The sequence below is a fragment of the Mytilus galloprovincialis genome, chromosome 3 (assembly GCF_965363235.1).
Source record: "Mytilus galloprovincialis chromosome 3, xbMytGall1.hap1.1, whole genome shotgun sequence".
Lineage (NCBI taxonomy): Eukaryota > Metazoa > Mollusca > Bivalvia > Mytilida > Mytilidae > Mytilus > Mytilus galloprovincialis.
The window spans coordinates 68,765,669-68,789,274 of NC_134840.1; the positions used below are offsets into that span (position 1 = coordinate 68,765,669).

The following is a 23,606-nucleotide window of genomic DNA, read 5'->3' on the forward strand; positions in this document are numbered from 1 at the left end:
ACTTGCATACGGAATGTATGTCGGCGAATTGCTTCCTGGAAGCAAGCAATAAAAAAAATAAACCTCTTCTTAATGTGAACAAATTAAAAAATTTAAAGAATAAAAAAAGGTATATGTACATAAATTTTACAATGAAAACTATCCATTTAGTTATAAAAAACATATGCATAATTTTTGTTTATTTGAGGTTTCGTATGACTTTAAATAATTCAGAACTAAACTTATGTATACAAATCGTATACACAAACCTATATATACATCATCGTTTACAAAGTCCTATATGTACATTATCGTATTATCAATACAAAGTCATAAACATATATAACGTATACACAGTAGGTAGTTTATAACACTGGCTATGTATTCATAAAGTATATACATCACCTGCATCATATATTCATTCAATGCGAGTTCTCCAGTACTATAGGAGTGCGTTTATTCATTATGCATTTTCCATAGAGCATCAGTGGTGTTCCATCTTATATTTCTCGGAGACTTCACACAAACTAGAAAAAAATGGATATCAGTTCCTGTTTGTAGACATGTCAGCGTGTCATTACAGTCAAAAAATATATATGGTCACGAGGCAAAAGTTGACTTTTTTTTCGATTAATGATAAAGGAAAAGTTGTATTGGTTCTGACGTGCATAAATTGAATATATTTTCTATACTTTGTTTAAAATGAAGTTGACTTTCTGTATTTGTACAACCTAATTTTTGGATAAGCTTTTGAATAAAAGTAATTTCAATCCTATATCATCTAAAAAGATAGGGTACACGATTCTACTCTGAGTACCATCTTGTAAAGTTTAAACAAATAATTGAGCGCTTGTACATAGACATTGTCTAATTGTTTTAGAGTTGTCCTTCGTTCACCATTGCTGTGTTTCCTTTTTTTAAATTTACGTTGAAATATTCATAATACAAAGTTTTTTTTTACCGCCAGGTATAGATTGCTTCAGCTATATTTGGCACAGCATTTCGGAATTTTCGGATATTAATGCTCTTAAACTATGTATTTGTTTTTGTTTTCAAATGTTGATTCGAGCGACACTGATATGCCTCATGTAAGCGAAACGCATGTCTGGCATAACAAACGATATTCATAGAATTTTTGACGAGTTATTTACATTCAAAATAAGAAAAAAGTAAAATACCAACCATAATGAACTCTGAGAAAAATTCAAAATGAAAAGTCCCTAATCAAATGGCAAAATCAGATGTTCAAACACATTTAAACGAATATAATGTGAAAAAAAGGTAAGTATAAAAAATATGGAACTCCAAGGAAATGTCGAATCTTAAAGTTTCTTATGAAATGATATAATCAAACAGTCAAAGATATCAAAGAAATTGAAAACAACTGTCATATTCCTGATTTGATACAGGAATTTTCTTATGTAGAAAACGTTGGATTAGACCTGGTTGTATAGCTAGCTAAACCTATCACTTCTTCAATCCTGTGCATAAAATCCTATTATATTGACAACAATGTGTGAACAAAGCACAAAGACATAATAGGTCAAAGTGTCAAAATTAAGGTAAAAGCAGGCCTCATTTGGTTATAATATCAAGTACTATAAAACGATCAAATATGTCAACAAGAAAAAAGGCTTATAGACAAAGCATATTCGCAAAAACGGATGACAAGAATACAATAACTTACCAATGCACAACAACACAACAACATGCTGTATAAGTACTGAGCCTTGTCAAATGGACTCAACCAAAAATAGACTAACCAGAAAGAGCAACAATTTACAAGGCAAATGAACGAACACTATAACTCGTTAATTAGATGAAAACCAACGTCAGCACATAGAATATATACTTCAAGACCGTCGTGATTTGTGAAGTTTATATACGAAATATTTATCAACAAGGTATTTCTCGACGATCTTTTGTTTTAGAAAAAGGACGAAATGTTCCTTGACAACACTGGTTCATCAACTTTCTGCTCAGACACTGGTGATTTCTGCTAAGATCCACCCCTTTTTTTTTGTGGTGGAGCTCGTGTAGCTTAGTCTTTAGTTTTCTAAGTTGTTTCTTGTGTACTATTATTTGTCTGTTTGTCTTTTCCTTTAGCCTTGGCGTTGTCAGTTTATTTTCGATCTATGAGTTTGACTGTCCCTCTGGTATCTTTCGCCCCTCTTTTACAATGTCTTAGTAGAAACTTCAAGCTCTTTAATACTGAATTAGTTGGGAAATGTAAATCCCATCTGCAGGTGAAGTTGGTATATTGCTGTTATGGTTGGGGCAATTCATAGTTTCAAAATTAAAATGTGTCTCGTACTGTGATTGCCACTTATGTCAAATTCGAGATATAAGTCTAAAAATGAACCAGAGTAAGCTGTATTTGTTGTTTCTTCAATTTCTAGTTCTGAAACTAGTTAGTTCAGGTGTTTGAAGGAATTCCAACTCATATGAAAATTAAAAGAAGTCGACAAGAAGAGACGCAAAGGTCATTCCCATAGAAATACCGACAATTTGTTGGAAAAATCTACCTCCAAATTCAACAAATATGTTATCAATTAGAAACTCAAACATACTGATCACTTGTTCTTCAGTGTAGAATGTTTTACCATTTTGTTCATTTTAACAAAATATGCCGGATAATATTCCAAAGTAATATATTTAATGGTAAGCTAAACCTCCCACTTTTGTGGCAATGTTATAAATACAGCTAAAATGACCAATATCGTATAAAAAACTGATTTACATATGAATTGTATAATTACACCATTGATTGGACCTAATCACTTTGACTACTTTCATACTGACAAATAAAACATATCTATGTGACAGTTTGCTATCTCACTGGGAACTGTAATAGATAATTTCTCGTATATAGTGTCTTAAGAGTAAAAACGCATACAATGCGTGAATTATGGCCGACTTGTAGATACAGTCAGTTAGATACATCATTTTTGTCAACAAATAAATCAAATACTCTACCTAGATAATTAATATTATAATCTATCCTATGTGGAATTTTATGCACATCAATACCTAAAACGAGTGAAGTGAAAATACAGGTTATTGTTCTGCTCTTCATTCGACTGTTCATATAGTTATCTAATGCAATTAAATCTTATAATCAAATTTTTGAAACTAAGTCTTCTTATTGATGTATACCCAACAGTATCTTCCATCCATTCCCTTCCACAACAAAAACGGGACAGCGTGCTGAGAAATGTAACTCGAGTTGCGGTGCATAATACAATTACTACTGTTATTATATACTATATATCAATCTTAAGCTATTGAATTCATCAAATACACATCGTTATTACTTACTGTAATATGTTTGAAAGGCAGACATTCAATTAACCTAAGTTATATACAAGTATACTATTTAATAAACCTGTCAATAATCCATTACCTTACGACCACCGAACATGGTATATTTAATTAAAAGTCTATTTCAGGTTGTAATATATTTGTCTGGCTAAATTTTCTCTGTAACACCATTTATTAGAAGAAATTAAGGTCCTGAAATCAATGACCCTTTATTGATTTTGTATAAAAAAGAAAATGATTTATTATTAGTTTATATGTTGACTGCTGAACATTTGACATTTTTACCTATTATCTCTGTTTGTTTTGTTCACACATCGTTGTCAATATAATGGAATTTTGAGCAACTATTATACAAGCGAGAGATTCTGCTAGCTATAAAACCAGGTTTATCCACCATTTAATTCATTAGAAAATGCCTCTACCAAGTCAGGAATATGACAGTTGTTTTCCATTCGTTTGATGGATTTGAGCTTGTGATTTTGCCATTTTATTAGGAACTTTCCGTTCTTGAATTTTCCTCGGAGTTCAGTATTGTTGCCATTTACTCTTTCCTACGTAATTTCATTTATATGACGAACGTTATCTAAATGTATAATCAGCTCAGTAGTCAGTGGTTTGGTACTGATATTATTTTCACAATTCCCGTTTATAAATTAAAAATTATTTATAAACTAAGGTCTAAGCTCCCTAATTCAAAATGACATACAATGATTTTGGCTAATTTTTTTTCAATCTCATAAAGCTCCTGACGTGATTATTTAATTATCTTCCCTGATTTATTTTGGAGCTTAAGGTTTATGATGAAGGTTAATCCAGAAAATCGGTTCGGACGTTTGAAAAAAACCTCATAAAAAATTCTAGACTTTTAATTTGAACGCCAGACAAAAAAATCACCAGTGACACTAGAATTAAACGAATTCTTAAAAGCCAAAATGAAGTACTGAGCAGAAGAACATCGAGGACCAAATATTGGTCAGATACAGTTAGAATAATATAATCCTCGGGTAGAACATCATGAATATTTCGACCATTCTAAGTTTGTATCGCATAGCCCATTGGCATTGTATTTATTATTCCTTCCTGTTGACAAATTACGTATGTCAATTCCTGCTTTAGGTTAGCATTTTATTTTACAAATATAATGTCTCTGTGTCTACCATCACTAGCGACACGTTTTAGCGGTCTTAAAAATCTTTGAATAACTGAAAAGTCGTCTAATCTGTAAATTTACCAATTGTTTAATTTCCTGTTTATGTTATGCCAATTTGATTGACTGCTGCAAAGCAGGCGAAGCTTCTGCTGACGACAAATACAGTTTCGCTCATTTTGGAGCGAATGCGATTCTATCACATTCTGGTGATGACCTTTATTTGTATCTTTTTGATGAATTTATAATGTCGGTTGAATAACTTTCGTCCCTTATTAATCAAAAGCAGCGCATCAAAATAAGGTAGCGTAAATTTTGATAATACTGTCTACATAAATATAATAACAAGACCATATCCAAGCTGTGTATTTAAAATTATTTCAAAGTCAAACAAAATTTTAATGACTCTCTTAAGCACGGTTTTTACAGTCAAATGGGAGATATCTACGTGACAAATTAATAGACAAACGCATTTCTGTCGTACATTTCTCATTAACACTATACGTCAATGGGTCCTATGTATGACTCTACCTGTTTTTATGCCATTCCATGTGTTGACACGTTTTAAGTTCCTCCGATGTTTTACTTCTTGATTACAGATACAAATTATACCCGCTATAATTATAAATTCATATGTTACACATGGAGTCGGATCTTCCTTTCTTCCGGGTCACATGAAATCACCACCGGTGATCGGTAGAGGTTCGTGTAACTCGATCTTTAGTTTTCCATAATTGTCTTTGGTATTTTTTCTTTTTTTGCTATGGTATTGTCAGTTTATTTTCGACTTTAAAGGGGCACTAGCTACGAGATAATGAAAAATCTAATATATTATTTTTTTTTTGGCTCAATCATTTATTTAAATTGCAAATAGTGAAATAATAATTCGATTTTAGCAGACAGTATAGTTCAAATTTGTCAAAATAAGCTAAAAATATTTTTTGTATGAATTAATCACTTGCAAGTGAATGATTCGACCTCATTGAATCTGTATTCATGTGAACTCAATTTAACCCCTTAGCTTCAGATGGATAACACGTGAATGTATGTGTAAAGTTGTTAAAGCAAAAGAGTGTCAACATTGAAAATGAAACAAAGGTAAATCATTTGATTGACTGATTCGATCCACAAAAAAAACTTTCTTATATGGTAAAAACGATAATAAACATTTATTTTTTACCTATAATATAAAACTATATAGACCTATGAAAATCCAACAGCACGAGTTTACTTAATCTATTTATATTTATGTTTACATCGCTTATATGGTCATCGGATGACTTTAGGGTCAACTCGATAGTTTATTAGATGGTGTCAATACTAAAATACACTCTAAACGAAGCTACGTTTTTTCCTGCCAGTTCCCTGTTTATTGTTTATTTTAGACTTATAACAGTTTGGATAAATGTTTTACATTGTTATAAATCAAATATGGTAATTTGATTAAAATCGGTGAACATGAATTTGACAGCTAGTGCCCCTTTAAGTTGGGAAATCCCATTAAAATCATATGCATGTCTTTCAAAATGTCATGCAGATTTATGATTTTTCCTCTCTCCTAGTTGTATAAATTTTATTTGGTTTAAATAAGTGTTTAAATAAGTGTTTGGCCTTATACTAAATATTTATCCTCAAAGCAGCTTTGCTAAATGTTAAACACAATTAACTGATCAAATGTGTCTAGACTTCTGTTAATAATGTCAGAGTATAAATCCATATTTAGCTAATATCTAAACCATTTTACTGCATGTTATAAACTGCTACATCTCATTAAAGATGTATGCTACATGTAAAACGACAATAGCAGATATCCGGTTTCCTTACGGTAGTACATGATGAAATTCAAATAGAGTAGTTAAATACGTCTTTTTACAAATCCCTGAGCTTTATGTCATCAATCTGAAAAGCAGAGAGAAAAAATATTTTGTGATGAAAGATATTAAATGGTTGGTCAGTATTAATTTAAAACCAATCAATTATGCATATATATTTACACATGAACAGGTATATACAAAAAGAACATTCATTAAAACATTCGAATACAATGAAACCTTTTAAAACTACAGTATTAGATAAGTGAAGATAATTAAGAATTCATAAAGCCTGTAGGAATATGGCAGTTGTTTTTCACTTGTTTCTTTTATTTGTCAGTGTTATGGACTTCACCTTTTTGAATTTGCCTTGAAGTTTGGTAACTTTGTTAAATTTCCGTCTAACAGCAGTTCCATTGAATATTTGTTAAGGGCAATGTCATAAATTCTGTTTCTATTGGAATACATATTCGATTTCCTTTATTTTGTTAGCAACCAATACGGTTTGTTCCATTGGAAATAATATTTCAGAATATTTCTTCCATTTGGAATTATAAAATAACTTGACATTCATACCGTCTTAATACTGCTTTTACATCTTATATCTATTTATGTAGATCTTTATAACACAGAATTTGTCTTTCTTGCGTGCTTGGGTAAAAAGATTTTTTTTTCAAGGCTTATTAGTTGAAAAGTTTACCTAAACAGTTCATCGAGAAACCTTAAATAAATCTACCAGTTCATACGTAGAAAATATGAAGAAAGCGTGTTGTCTTTTGAGAAAAGCCCTTTAATTTTCGATTACATATTAGAGCAATATTTTTATCACACGTTTGTCTACATGATGGCAATACATTAGTGTTATCATTCAATGACATTAGAGAAACATGTTTAAAACCGGTAAAGGAAATGGTTAACGTTATGATAAACATTCGTTCGGTTTAATTTCATCAGGATTAATATAAAGGGTGCATGCATCAACAATCAAATAATAAAACGCAATTTATGACAATGGCGCTGGTAATTTCAGGAATATGAATTGATTTAATCGGTAATAGTCTTGTCCATTGAGGTTTTTTAGTTAGTTTACATCATTTAAGGGGAATATAAAAAGCTATACAAAATTAATCAAAATCATAACCAAAAAAAATGTAGGCACCATCATCGACATGGTAAAATATAACTAATTCTATGTTTGTTTAGAACAAAATCGCCCCCTTTTTTTAATGGACCAGATGCACATTTCAACATGCCGATTTAGTAATGCTTGAGGCCAACATATTTGGATATTCAAAATCTTATGAAAATGCTGAAAAGCAGACCATACCAAAAACTTATGGCCAAATCCGGAAAAGGAATCAGAGCTGTACATAAGGGAAATATATTTCTTAATTTAAAATAGTTCTAAAATTTGTATTACAGCAATTTCCCTCTAACAATAGCAGTATTTTCATCCAGTACTCGTGGACTAAAATTACACAATTGGAAAGAAAAGGTCGTTCTGCTTATCCATATGCTTGTACGAAGATAATACCATCAGATAGTCTTATTCAAAATGTCAATCACTATTTATGTTCCCCTAAAGTTTACTTCTTTACATATAATGTTCGTATTGTCTATTTCATTGATCGATGTACATATAAGAATATGCAAATATTTATTTTTAAAATAGAATAGTGATTTTGATTGTCACTATATATGTACACTACAATTACATATGACATTTTTTTGGTACAATGCCTACGGATGGCATTTATTTTCAATCTTGTCTATTTACAACGATTACATTTGGAATGAGCAATATAGCTAAACATTTGTTTTTAAATGTTTAAACGCAATTAGCAGGTATGAGGCCCCTCATGGGGGGGTCCTAGTAATCACATAATCACCATTTTTTTGCCAATATAATCACATAATCATTAAATATTTGCTTATCTTTAGGTAATCAAATAATCATAAACTAAAAATACAGTCCTAGGTAATCAAATAATCATGAAATATTTGGCTTAATAATCAAATAATCATTAAAAAAACGGCCAAGTAATCACATAATCAAAAACCCCATGAGGGCCCTCAGGTATATTTGTCGAAATAGTGCTTAGGTAAAATTGACATTGTTGTAGTAGATTTTGAGTTGATATTTTCACTTTTTTCACTTTAAAAAAACAAACTGTATACAAGTACCTTAGAAACGTTTCTGCTCATATCTTAAATCAATTTAACATTGCTATTTAAATGAAATTGTCGAAATCAAACTTACAGTGTGTCTGTGAGGCAGCAGTCTTTTTGCGTGAATTACTGTTTTTCAGGGGTATCATTTGCGCCAAATTTTGTTTTAAAAATGTATCAATTGCGCCAATATTCGGAACTCATTTGCGCCAATTTACCTGTACATATGTCTATCATAAATATTTGGGTTAAGCAAAGGCTACGTGTTGAAGGTCGTACTTTGACCTATGAGTGTTTACTCTTACAAATTATGACATGGATGGAGAGTTTTCTCATTGGCTATCATACCACATCTTCTTATTTCTATTCATTGCAAAATACGTCATTGAACTCACAGTCAGTTTTAAAAATATTTCACAACAATAGCTATTAAATTATTAGAGTTATTTCATGTCGGCGTTTTAAAATGAAGTTTGATGCTTTCCATTTTATTCTTAAAAATCTATTTCAAATGATGTTTATCCAAAAACTGACTTTGCCTTGCTGCACGGGTGTATAAAAGCGCAGTCAATTTTCATCGGAATTTTAGATGACCATAAAATTCAAAAGCCAACATTCAGAAAGTGATGAGCTCTTTTCACGTTAAAGAACCATTGCAAAATATTAACGGAGAAAGGAAATTTGACCTTTTGGACGGTAAATATGCAACCATGTCCGATCCGAAATGATATATAACCCACCAACCTTTTATTTTTGACAAAGATTGTCTAATCATAAAGGAAACTTGTTTGCCAATATATGACTACATTCATTTAAAAAGTATGCTGGGAGATTGGCTCCAATAGTTCACGGAATCGTTGAAAAGATAAAATTATACCATGCAGGTGCCATGTTAAAGTAAACCTATCACATACGCGAATATGGTACATATCTAACTACCTCATGGTGGAATATGCAAAAAATCAAAATGGTAAATGTTTTAAAGAAAGTAATTATTGGTATGCAGACATTGCATGGCATTTTATTTTTTTCATTGCTTCAACGTGCATGTTTTGCAGTACAGTCTCAAATAACCTTATTTTTTTCCATGACTGAAAAACGTATAGTGCGTTTTGACCAAATACTAATTAAAATATTTTAATTAGTATTTGGTCAAAACGCACTATACTAATCTTAATATTTATAAAACGCAGAATTATTGTGCAATTTTATTGTTTAAAATGGCATTTTACAACCACTTTTTTAGGAATATATAATATAAGTATACCGCTCTTCAAACTTCAAAAATCGATGGAGAAAAAACAAATCCGGGTTACAAACTAAAATTGAGGGAACGTATCAAATATAAGAGAACTACGACACAACAGAGACACAACGCCGAAACGTAAATAAAGGCAACAGTAGTATACCGCTGTTCAAAACTCATAAATCCATGGACAAAAAACAAAATCGGGGTAACAAACTAAAACCGAGGGAAACGCATTAAATATAAGAGGAGAACAACGACACAACACTAAAATGTAACACATACAGAAACGGACCAAGCATCAGACAAAATCCCACGAGAATAACAAATATAACATCAAAACTAAATACATATATTTGGGATAGACAAGTACCGTGACACGTCTTATCGCAATGTGAATTTACACTCAAAAATAAGAGAAAACAAACGACGCAACGTTAAAATGTAACACACACAGAAACGAACAATAATGTAACAATGGCCATATTCCTGACTTGGTACAGGACATTTTTAAAGGAAAAAATGGTGGGTTGAACCTGGTTTTGTGGCATGCCAAACCTCACGCTTTAATGTCAGTGTTAATTATAACATTAAAATGACAACATTACACGACAGGGTTACAATAAATAAACAGATAAATGGGACAAAATATAGGACAGAGAAACAAACGAATAATAGCCATCAAAAGGTAACAGGTAAAAAAATATTTTTATACACCAGACGCGCGCTACGTCCATACAAAACTATGCTTAGATTTAAAAAGTTTGAAAGCCATAACAACTACAAAGTTGAAGATTGCTGAGGACCAAAAGTTCCAAAAAGTTGTGAGGCCAGGGTTATCCGCCTGGGACAAAAACATCATTATTATCAAGAATAATACATAGTTTTGCAAACAGTAAATTTTATGAAATGACTATATAAAGATATACATGATTAAACTGAAGTGGTGGCTAGCTATAGAATAAAAACGAATACATTACAAAATCACAGCCCTGTTAGCCATAGTCAATGCAACGCCCAAAGTGACGTCACATTTATATTTCTAAAACGTGTTCCGAAAATTTGGATGAAATTCTAACAATATTTGGAATTATCCTTTAAATTCCTCTTTTTGCAAACTATTTATTAGTTTAAAGTTTATACAATTTGAACCAACAAATAAATTTTTTCTGCATGAATTTCTGAACGATATTTATTCTGATCATTGCAAAAGATCGTGTTTCAGATTTCATGTACTTTTTATGAACGAAATAAACAAGGAAGAAAACCAGAGATACTAAAGTGTTTAGCGGTGGTTTCATATTATTTGGTGAAGTTCTTTGCGTCCAGGTTCAATATTTGAACTTGAATTACTGTGATTGCTTTGACTGTACTTGATCTTTTTATATAATTTAAATTATTAGTAGGTATTATAGAGTTTTCTGTACTATTTCATTGCACGTACTTCTTAATTATCCTTTTATTTCCTAGTTATCGAAACAAAAGTGGAGGAGTTAGAATCTTTAAAAAAAATGTTTGAAACCCAAAAGATGATGTACATGTTCTTCTCACGTTGATGTAAGGATCTTCGTCGTTGGGTGTTTATTGAATTTGTAATTTATAATAAAGGGTATTGATGGCAGACCCTTTTATTGATATAAACGACTCAGAGATTAAAGTATCATATAGAGTTATAAACGGATGTGTGCATAGAAGAACTAGCTATAGTTTGATTTTGTTGCTTCGTGTTGCTGTCCTATTGGCACATACCCCAACTATTATTTTATTTATATTCATTTCCATTGATTACTCAAAATGTATTGCATTTTTCAAGAGATTTTTTATATTTTGGCAAGCATTCATCATTCCATTCACGAATGACGAATTTGCGGCGTCACTGATTGTCGATATGCGCACCTGGTGCAGTTTAATTGGTACACTTCATGCTTTAAGTCACGATTAAACGACAAAATAAGTAGGACTTATACGTGGTCCCCTTATGATCTTTCTGTTTTTGTCACAGTATGTATAGTGTCCGGCTGGGAGCGTGTTTTTTTTCAAGTGAATATTATCAAAAACCTTAACAAACGCACTTCTTTTCTTGTAAGACGTAAACTAAGGTATTAGAACATCAAATACAAGATCATAGAAGTTAGTAGTTGTGATAAAAAGATGTAAGAAACCACACATTGTTTTCTTTTTAAAACGTTTAATTTAGCCTTACAATGCTTTATTCCAAAATATAGAAACGTTTAATTTAGCCTTACAATGCTTTATTCCAAAATATAGAAACTTTTAATTTAGCCTTCCAATGCTTTATTCCAAAATATAGAAACGTTTAATTTAGCCTTACAATGCTTTATTACAAAATATAGAAACGTTTAATTTAGCCTTACAATGCTTTATTCCAAAATATAGATTATAGCCATTTTATACACATATCAATGCACAGGTCAACGGAGATCATACATGGGGCCGACATACTCGTATATACAGACTCTTTACAAAAATCTTGATTTGCATTGAAAAGGACATTTTGGAGAGAAAATTAAATTTTATATGTCTGTGTTTTATCGAGTGCGTCCTTGTTTTGTGTTGGATGTTCAAATACACAGCCTAGTCCGGTAAGAATGGGACGTGTAGAGAGAATGTCACACTCATTGCACGTGAAGGGGTTAGATTGTAGGTGGCCTGATGCCAAGCAAAATTTCTCTCCATATCCAATATATTCTCATTTTCAATGACAGTCTAAATTTCCCGATTTCCATCCCAAAACGTCATTTGTTACAGTACCTATCTATTGGATTTCTTGTTAATTTGATCAATTCCTGAACACGCATGAAATATATTTCACTGGAAGTTTGGCAACCAACAATCAATTTTAAGAGTTGTCCGTTTATAGATTTAAAAATTATTAAGAAACTTATGTTTCAATTCCAGCAAAGTTATATATGTTGTACACGAAAAATACACGAACAATGTAAATCACTGAATTGTAATTGAACTACAATTGTGCACCGTTTGTGTTCAAAACATGTATAGCATTCAGAATAAGATGAACAGTCACGTATAAAACTATTGCAGTAGCAAAATAGCAGTAAATTGATCGAATCGCATGTAATATTATTCTTAAAAAACTTGATCTACACTCGAAGAAGTGGACTAATTCAATAGAAAAAAACACGACCCAAGCAGGACACAATACCTACCGTGTTTGAGATACTTCATCTTTAGTGTCGTGTGGTGGTTTTGTCATTCTTGTCAGAAATTGTTTTATCTAAAGTTACAATTAATATCGACAATACATTTATTGTTACTGGAAGTATACGAAAAATGATGTGTTATATATTTCTTGTCATTAGCATTGTAGTCGTATCAGGACAGGAAGAAAGCAAATATGCGACGTCTCGTGATCGCGATGTAAATGCCCTAATTGAACAGCTGCACAAAACTTCTCTCGAAAATAAGGAAATTGTTCACTTAAATTTAAGAATCCTCAAAGAAAATGAATATTTAAAACATTTAATCAAAAATTTTGCCGATAAAAATGTCGAACTGGAACGCAGAGTTAACGTTATAGAGGAAATTATCCCGTTTCAAAAATGACGAAGCGAAAAAACGCGGATTAGTTAGCTCTATCCAAAAAAAAACAGTACGATAATTTGACAGAAATCTTTGACCAAAGCCATCGCTTAATCGCGAGAAAAATCAATCCAATGCTAATGTCAAAGAAAACGAATGATAAGAATCACACAAAGGACAAGCGACTAATTGTACTTCCGACGTCAGGTTAGTATTTTACTTCTGTCATTGAACTTATTTTGGGGATCTGAGGTAGGGACATATTTTGAAAGTAATCGATTCAGACAACTCACACTACAGTTATGCATGGCAAAGGGCGACATGTAAACGTTTGAAAAATGGATTTTCACCCATGGTTTACTATTACTGTTTAGTCCTTTTTCGGTTATCTCCTTTTTGCGTAGCCCGATACTTATGCATCCCGCATATGTGCTGTTGTGCTGTGGTCATATTTTGTATTCTTGTCTTTCATTTTGCTCATGGACCGTTTTGTTTTTCTTTTTTTACATACTTGTTTGTTTTTAGAGTGATTAAGATTATAACAGAATGTTGACTGTTGTATCCCGTTTTTTGACATTTTTATCTATGATATTTGTTTTTTGTTTGTTCTCACATTATTATCAGTAGACTGCAGAGGTTTACCTAGCTATAAAAGCAGCTTTAATCCACCATTTTCCGGTACCAAGTCAGGAATATGACAATTGTTTTCCATTTGTTTGAAGCTTTTTAACTTTTAATTTTGCCATTTGATAAGGGACTTTCAGATTTGGATTTCTTTGCAGTTCGATATTTTTTACCCTATTGGAGCATAATGTTTTTTAGTCTGTGCGTCCGTTCGTCCATCCGTCTGTCCCGCTTCAGATTAAGGGGATTCCATAAGCCCCATCCTATTTAATATTTTTATTAATTACCTAAGTCCAGGCTTTAACACTAACGAGTGCAGACCTGCAAAATTAAACTCTAATATTGGTTCACTTTCATTTGCAGATGACCTTCTAATTATGTCTGAAAGTAGGATAAGCCTACGAAATAGTCTTGATAAACTTTTCAATTTTTGTGATGATTGGCAACTAACATTAAATATTAAAAAGACAAACATCATGGTTATATTAACAACACACAAGTATAGTTCCCCCTGTAATAAAATTTAAAGGTAACCTAATAATGAATTAACTGAATATAATTTTTAGGTTGCCTATTAAAGTGTAATGGAAATCTCAAACATAGTCTTAACAAGCTGGCAATAAAGGCTCGGAAAGTATTATTTTCCCTTAGAGCAAAGACAGCCTCTCTGGGCACTTTACCTATTTCAGTTTGAAAAAATCTCTTTGAAAAATTGGTCAAACCCATTTTGACTTACAACTCTGAAATATCCTTTATGGATTATTTTCTTGTGTATTATAGCGCAAAGCATAGATCCAACCAAAGAATTGTGACATTGACCATCTCAACTTTATTGATAATACAACTGTTGAAAAAATCCATCTAATACCGCCACGATCGCACTACGATCTCTGAAAAATAGTACCGAGGAGTATCGATTATTCGACTTATTGGTTTCCTCTTAGAATGTTTTGCTTTCTTAAGTTTAAACAAAAATATTTTTTTGACAGCACCTCCCGGGACATTATAAAATATTCAAAATTAATAAAAATTAGAATACGATTCAAATATTTGCGTTTAACTGTTTAGAATTCCTCAAAACAGAGGTATATGTAGGATATATGAACAAGAGCATTTTCCAAAGGCTGACACTTTTAGCTAATCTTAGTCATTCCCCCTACTCTGTACCGTCAGAGAATATATTTTCATCAGCAGGACTGTTAGTTACCTTTCAAATTTGAGAAATCGCTACCTCCGAAGTTGACAAAAAATATTTTCAAATAAGAACAAATTCGTTACACCATGCATTGACCCTCAGAAAATTATTAATGACATCAGTAAGTTATAATTATCACCCATTTGTTGAACATTAAACATGTTTTTTCACATTTTCCGAATACTGTTGTTTTACAGTTTCCAAATACTGTTGTTTGAGTAATATTTTTCTATAGATATTAACTAATAACTAGACCAGTTTACACAATTACCACACGTAGTAAATGAGCTTTAATTATTTAATTATGGTAAAAATATCCTTTGACTATTATTTAGTCCTAGGTATTAATGTTGAGGGTTTTACGATCATAAGACAACGACCTACAATACATTAAATGGTATAATTTTGTATTTCCATTTTGTAAATGTTTTACCGAGCGAGTACTCGAGTATCGCTCGGTAAATCCAACGAGTCATCGATTAGTAGATTTTCACCGAGTTGACATTTCTAGAAAAAATACAAATGTAGAAAATCGAAGTGCGATCGTGTAGATCGCAGTAAGGTCGTGGTAAAGTCGTGGTGAGGTCATCATGATCGTGATGAGCGTGGCCAACTTTGAAGTGTTCAAAACAATCGTGGTGCGGTCGTGGCGATATCTGGTCGTAGGGGAAACGTAGTGAGAGCGCAGTTAGGTCGTTGTAGGATCGCAAAGGTCGCTGGACCATCGTAGCAAGAGCGTAGCGAAAGCGCAATTCTAGTTGGAGATATTGCGGTACGATCTCACAGCGACGTTATTACGACCTCACTACGACCATCACGTTCTCACTGCGACCCAACACCGCTTCTACTACGACTATACCACGTAGTTCTCCTCTTATATTTGATGTGTTTCCCTCAGTTTTAGTTTTAACCCGGAATCGTTTTTTTCTCAATGGATTTATGAATTTCGAACAGCGGTATACTACTGTTGCCTTTATTTACAAAACGCTGTTCAAGACTATAGTACGATTGTAGCACGCTCATGCATTCCTCATCACGCCCGTCTAACGACCTGACTACGTTAATACCACGACCGTTTCGATTTCTAGCTATGGTCATTGTCATTGTCACATAAAACATATAAAAGCTCTCCAGGTTTTGTTTGTCTGTATGTAATTTGGACCTCGTGTCCCTTAATTCCAACAGCTCAACCATGCTTGACACATCTGTATCATTCCCACTATTCAGTCTATTGTTCAATTAAAGAACCTTAGTGAGCGCGTTCACATCCCCCACGCCCCACAATGTCACTGGACACATTAAATAACTCTAAGAAAAAAAAATGAATCATAATTTCATGTTGATACGCACATGTACATAGCATGTCTTTATTATCTACAAATTTTCGTGAAATTCTGTAGTATGGTTTCAGAGGAGTTTTGATGACAAACTGTTGCAGTTTTTGGGCAAATAAGTTCAAAAGGTCGTAACTCCTAAAAAACAAAAAAATTGAATCATAATTACCTGTCGATATGCACATTTGCAAAGTATGTCCTTTTTATCTACAAAGTTTCATGAAATTCTGCTGTGTGGTTACAGAAGAGTTGCGATAACAAACTGTTACAGAAGTATATTGAGGCAAACAAGTTCAAAGGGGCGTAACTCCTAGAAAAACTAGATGTGTCAAAGCGACACGAATGGGCCCGTCCCAAAAAGTTGAAAAATCTGCAATTTCAATAACACATGTGGACACAAACATGATGGTAGTCTCACATTGATATGTTCATAATTATAAATTAACTGTTAACAAAACTCAGCTCAAAATGTGGAGGCCTATAGAAAAAAAGTCTGTATAACTGTTAACAAAACTCAGCTCAAAATGTGGAGGCCTATACAAAAAAAGTCTGTATAACTGTGATTTTCAACAATTTTCAAATTGTAAACCCTTAATTTTGGCAAAAATTAACGGAGAGGAACAAAACTTAAACTTGATCTGTAACTCATCATGAGTAACTCACATACCAAAAATCAGCCCAATATCTGAAAGCGTTTAGAAAAAAAGTCTGTATAACAGTTATTTTCAACAATTTATCAAAGTCCAAAGCCCGTAATTTCGGCAAAAATTAGCGAAGCGGAACAAAACTTAAACTTGACCTGTATCTCATCATGGTTACCTCACATACCAAAAATCAGCCCAATATCTGAAAGCGTTTAGAAAAAAAGTCTGTATAACTGTGATTTTCCATTATTTTCAAAGTTGTAAACCCTTAATTTTGGCAAAAATTAATGGAGAGGAACAAAACTTAAACTTGATCTGTAACTCATCATGGTTAACGCATAAACCAAAAATCAGCCCAATATCTGAAGGCGTTTAGAAAAAAACTCCGTATAACTGTGATTTTCAACAATTTATCAAAGTCCAAAGCCCGTAATTTCAGCAAAAATTAGCGGAGCGGAACGAAACTTAAACTTGATCTGTAATTCATCATGGTGAACTGACAAACCAAAAACCAGTCCAATATCTGAAGGCGTTTAGAAAAAAAACTCTGTATAATGATTTGTTGCGGAATGACGGAATGACGGAATGACTTCGTTGCGGGGTCATAAAAATTGTATCGTAATTTCCTTTCGATATGCACATCTACATAGTATGTACTTTTAATCTACGAAGTTTCATGCAGTTCTGTTGTGTGGTCTCATAGGAGTTGCGATGACAAACTGTTGCACTAGTATATTTGGGCAACCAAGTTCAAAGGGGCGTGACTCCTAGAAACACATTTGGATCATATGTACATAGTATGTCCCTATAATATAAAAATATTTCATGAAATTCTGTTGTGTGGTTTCAGAGGAGTTGCGATGACAAGAACAGGACTGGCGGACTGACGGACGGACGGACAGACAGACGGACGGACGTAACAAAAACATTATACCCCTCCGCAACTTCGTTGCGTGGGGTATAATACAATATCGTCATTTGATCTTGATTGATCAGCAATACTTTGTAATTCTGCTTGGATTGGTTGATCCGACATCTCTACTTGATCAGGATTCGTAACAGATGCCTCTCTGACTCTACCTCTAATCCTACCACCATGCCCACGAATTCGGTTAATTGTTGGTGGCATGGCAGTGTTGTTTACGAGAATTCTACGTATTAATGACAATTAGCATTTATATGAAACATGATGTTGACGTTATTGCTGAGAGCGTAGTTAGAATGCGGTATGAACATTGTAAGATCGTAGAATTATCGTGTTAAGAGCGTGCTATAATCGCAGACGAAGCGTGGTAAGATCGTGTTGCAATCGAATAAATCGTGGTATGGTCGTAGTGAAAACGTGATGAGCGTAGTAAGATCGTGATAATCGTAGTGAGGTCGCAGAATAATCGTGGTGAGAACGTGACCTATAATCGTATACCCCAGTCCCACTAGTCCACGATCGCACTACGATCTGTGAAAAAAATGAAAATTTTGATGATCGTAGTACGATCGTGTAGATCGCAGTAAGGTCGTATCACGGTCGTGGTGAGGTCTTCAAGATCGTGATGAGCGTGGTCAACTTTGAACATGTTCAAAACAATCGTGGTGCGGTCGTGGCCAAATTAGGTCGTAGTAGAAGCGTAGTGAGAGCGCACTAAGATCGTAGTAAGATCGCAAAGGTCGCTGTACCATCGTAGTGAGAGTGTAGCGAAAGCGTGATTCTATTCGGAGAAACTGCGCTACGATCTCATTGCGACGTTATTACGACCTCACTACGATCATCACGTTCTCACCGCGACCAAACTACGCTTCCACTACGACTATACCACGCTGTTCAGGACCATAGTACGATTCTAGCACGCCCTTGCCGTCCTCATCACGCTCTTCTTACGACCTGACTATGTTCATACTACGACCATTATTCTCATTGTCATTTTCCCATAAAATATATCAATTCTCTCCAGTTTTTGTTTGTCTATATGTAATTGGGACTTCTTGTCCATTTTATCTAACGGCTCAACTATGCTTCTTGTTTTCATATAGATTAGACCGTTGGTTTTTCCGTTTGAATGGTTTTACACTAGTAATTTTTGGGGCCTTTTATATCTTGCTGTTCGGTGTAAGCCAAGGCTCCGTGTTGAAGGCCGTATCTTGGCCTATAATTGTTACTTTTAAAAATTGTTACTTGGATTGAGAGTTGTCTCATTGGCACTCATACCACATCTTCCTATATCTATTGACACATCTGTTTCATATCTGCTATCGTTCACTAAAATATCGTCATTTCAGCTTTATGGACCAGCAATAGGTTGTAATTTAGGTCGGATTGATCGGTCCGACATCTCTACTTGATCAAGATTCGTTACTATCAGAGCTCTATCTGCCTCTACATCAACCCTAACACCACCACGACCACGTGTTCTAGTAGATTTTGGTGGCTTGATTGTATTCTTTTTTTCGAGAAATCTACGTATTAATCAGAAATAAAACTGAAGGAATGATACTGTATTGATATGGAACACGATGTTGACGTTATTGCTGAGAGCGTAGTAAGATCGCGGTTTGAGCGTAGTGTAATCGTGGTAAGAACGTGCTATAATCGCAGTAGAAGCGTGGTAAGATCGTGTTGCAATCGGATAACTCGTGGTATGGTCGTAGTGAGAACGTGACGAGCGTAGAAAGATCTTGATAAGCGTAGTAAGGTCGCAAAATAAACGCGGTGAGAACGTGTTATAATCGTAGCGGGATCGTTGTAGAAGCGTAATGAGGACGTAGTAGTATCGTGAAAGCAACGAAAATTTACATTTTCATGCCGCTCATACCGCGACCTCACCACGATCTGAATTTAATTTAGATCGCGGTGAGCGTGGTGCGATCGTGGTCTAGTGGGACTGGGGCTGTAGCGAAATCATTGTAGAAGCGTAATTTGGATGTAATACCACAGTCTCACTAGGCCACGATCGCACTACGAGTGCAAATTTTGACGATCGTAATGCGATCGTGTAGATCGCAGTAAGGTTGTATCACGGTCGTGGTGAGGTGTTCAAGATCGTGTTGAGCGTGGCCAACTTTGAACATGTTCAAAACAAAAATGGTGCGGTCGTGGCGAAATCATGTCGTGGTAGAAGCGTTGTCAGAGCGCACTAAGGTCGTGGTAAGATCGCAAAGGTCGGTGTATAATCGTAGCGAGAGCGTAGCAAAGCGTGAATCTATTCGGAGACTGCGCTACGATCTCACAGCGACGTTATTACGACCTCACTACGACCATCACGTTTTCACTGCGACCCAACTGCGCTTCCACTACGACTATACCACGTTTATAATACGCTGTTCAAGACCATAGTACGATTTAACCACGCCCATGCCGTCCTCATAACGCTCTTCTTACGACCTGACTACGTTCATACTACGACCATCATTCTCATTGTCATTTTCATATAAAATATTAAATCTATCCAGATTTTGTTTGCCTGTATGTAATTAGGACCTCTTGTCCATTTTCTCTAATGGCTCAACCATGCTTGACACATCGATGTCATCTCTGCTATCGTTCACTAAAATATGGTAATTTGAGCTTGATGGACCAGCAATAGGTTGTAATTTAGGCTGGATTGGTCGGTCCGACATCTCTGCTGGATCAGGATTCGTTACTATCAGAGCTTCTTTTGCCTCTACATATATCCCTACCACCACGCTCACGTGTTCTAGTAGATTTTGGTGGCATTACTGTATTGTTTCCGAGAAATCTACGTATTAATCAGAAATAAAAGGAATGGAACAGTATTGATATGGAACACGATGTTGAAGTTATTGCTGAGAACGTAGTAAGATCGCGGTATGAAAGTAGTATAATCATGGAAAGAACGTGATATAATCGCAGTAGAAGCGTGGTAAGATCGTGTTGCAATCGGATAACTCGTGGTATAGTCGTAGTGAGAACGTGATGAGCGTAGTAAGATCATGATAATCGTAGAAAAGGCGTGGTGAGAACGTGGTATAATCGTAGCGGGATCGTAGTATTGAAAACAACGAAAATTAACATTTCCATGCCGCTCATACCGCGACCTCACCACGATCTGAATTAATTTTAGATCGCGGTGAGCGTGGTGCGATCGTGGTCTAGTGGGACTCGGGCTTAATAGCATCGTGAAAAAAAAACAAAAATCTACATTTCCATGCCGCTCATAATACGACCTCACCACGTTCTAAATTTATTTTAAATCGCGGTGAGCATGGTACGATCGTGGTCTAGTGTGACTGGGGCATTACAATTTGTCAATACGTTCTTGAAATCAAGAACACATCATTAAATATAGGTGTAAGATCGGAACTAGGTAGACTTCCATGTGAACATTTAATTACTACCAAATCTATTTTATATCTTGCTAGACTAAATATTGATAATTTAAACTCATTATTGGAATAGGATTGCGAACTTTCAAAATCCCTTGATTAACAAGGTGTATATTCTTAGTATACGTATGCCAAAAACGTCTTACCATACAATAACCTTCAAGACAAAGCGGTCAATTGTAAGAACATTACAGATGGGCGCATTGCATTTTGAATCAAAATAATGAAATTTACGAATGAAATAGGTGTCATTTAAAATGTCTTTGTATTTATTCAACTTATTTTTATTTTTTGATAACTTCTTTGTTCTGAAATTTTATATAAAAAGTCCAATAATTCCAACAAATAAAATATAAATGCATATGTTCAGTAGCCAAGCTTCAATAATGAATTCATTCGAAAAGTTATTTGAATCCAAGCTAGCATTTCATCTTTCAATTAAATACCACCAAAGGTCACTAAACTGACCCGTCTTACCCAAGACAACTATCGAAATCACCTTCAGGATGAATGACGCCTTACTATTTTTGTATAACAGATCCTTAAGTTTATCAGTCGGGTAACAGCAACTCAACCATGCTCATTTTCTCAACTTGACACTTATTGCTGCTGCCAATACGATCTTTTGCAACGCAGCTTCTACTTGTGACCATTTACTGATTACGTGACTGAGTTGTGGGTTGAAGGATACCACTTTCAATGAAACCACTACTATACCGAAGGACCTTACACCACCAACCAATTGGAGAGATGGCACAATGAAATTAAGAAGAAACTCCAACATGCCTACCCCAACTTATAGCAGATCGAGTTACTCAAGAAGAACCATGTACTAACGAAATATATAAGTATCCATTATACAACAGGAGGTGCCGTCCGAACAAAAAGACGATGCAGAGTTATAGATCCTAGAATGCAACAATTGAAAGAGAGATACCAACAAGGAATCTTCAACTGGATAGCTTACTATGACGGACCGTCCTATCTTCTTCATTTGAACTTAATGTCTTTTGGAAATGTTGTCACTTTGTTTAGTCATTAGTTGTATGTTGAATTAATCGATTGAATTGAATTAAATCATTGAGAAAAAGTATATGATTTAATTATCATTAATCTTTACAAATAAAAAATAGAACTACAAAATGATAAAAAAAACCACCCTGATTATGTAAAAAACACAGATAAACTATAAAATTGGAACAGACAGCTGTATGCTCATTAAACCTTTTGCCCTTTTTTTTTTTTTACTCATAGACCATTGGTAAGCAAAACAGTAGTAAACACTGATGAATTTATATAATAGTTCTTGAATAACTGGTCATTATCGTTATATATGGACTGCCCACAGGACAGTGGTATTGACTAAGATAGTGATAATGACTGAGCCGACCGGTTTTCTGGTCCGTTTCGTTCTGTTAATGACCGATGGGATTTATTACTGAAGAATAATGAATGTCATGTGGTCCCTTTTTATACAATAAGAGAAGCTTATTCTCAACCGATATGAAATAAAATGTGTTAGTTTAATAATTTTATGTTATATTTTCCTCTTATAGTCTCTTATTAATGACCACTAAAATAAAACTATAGACAAAAAAAGGATAAATACTGGGTAAAAAAACACTCACACAAAATACAAGCTAACGTTAATTACTGAAACTATGAGGACGTCCATACGTTTTTCGAAATTGTTAAACTTGTTTCGCATTTTATTTCAGGGGAAGTTGTGTTTTTTGCTAAAGTTTCCGAAACTTTACAAAATTTAGGAGACGACCAAGACATTCCATTTAAAAACGTTGAGATAGACACACACAATGCATTCCACGGAGAAACTGGAATATTTACTACTCCTGTCGCAGGTTATTATGCAGTCTTTGCCTCTTTACTGACGTTTCCTGGAGTTAGGGTGGAATTTCAAATTGTCCATAATGGAAAGTGGTTGTGCAGTGGATATTCTAAAGGATCCAGTGCACAATATGGGACTGGTTCGACCTCAGCGATAGTCTATTCAGACGTTGGTGATAAAATATGGACCAAAGTCAATACGGATGCCCATGAAGGCTCTGGCAAAATGGTTTACGAAGGATATTCCTCATTCATGGGATTTCGTTTGTAAATACAAAAAAATATAAATAAAATAATGTTTTCTCTAGTTTGATAACTTCCTGTTCTATAGCACGACAATAGATTAACTTTAGATTCAACAGTAAAAGAAAGAAAACAATCGTCGACACAGA

At 34.0% G+C, this 23,606-nt stretch overlaps 1 long non-coding RNA gene across 1 annotated transcript; it reads left to right on the forward strand.

Annotated features, from left to right (window-relative positions):
* The first annotated feature begins 12,961 nt into the window (after nt 1-12,961).
* On the forward strand, nt 12,962-23,510 carry LOC143066538 (uncharacterized). The gene is made up of 2 exons (XR_012975654.1): nt 12,962-13,441; nt 23,088-23,510. It is a non-coding gene; the product is annotated as an uncharacterized LOC143066538 (long non-coding RNA).
* The last annotated feature ends 96 nt before the right edge of the window (nt 23,511-23,606 follow it).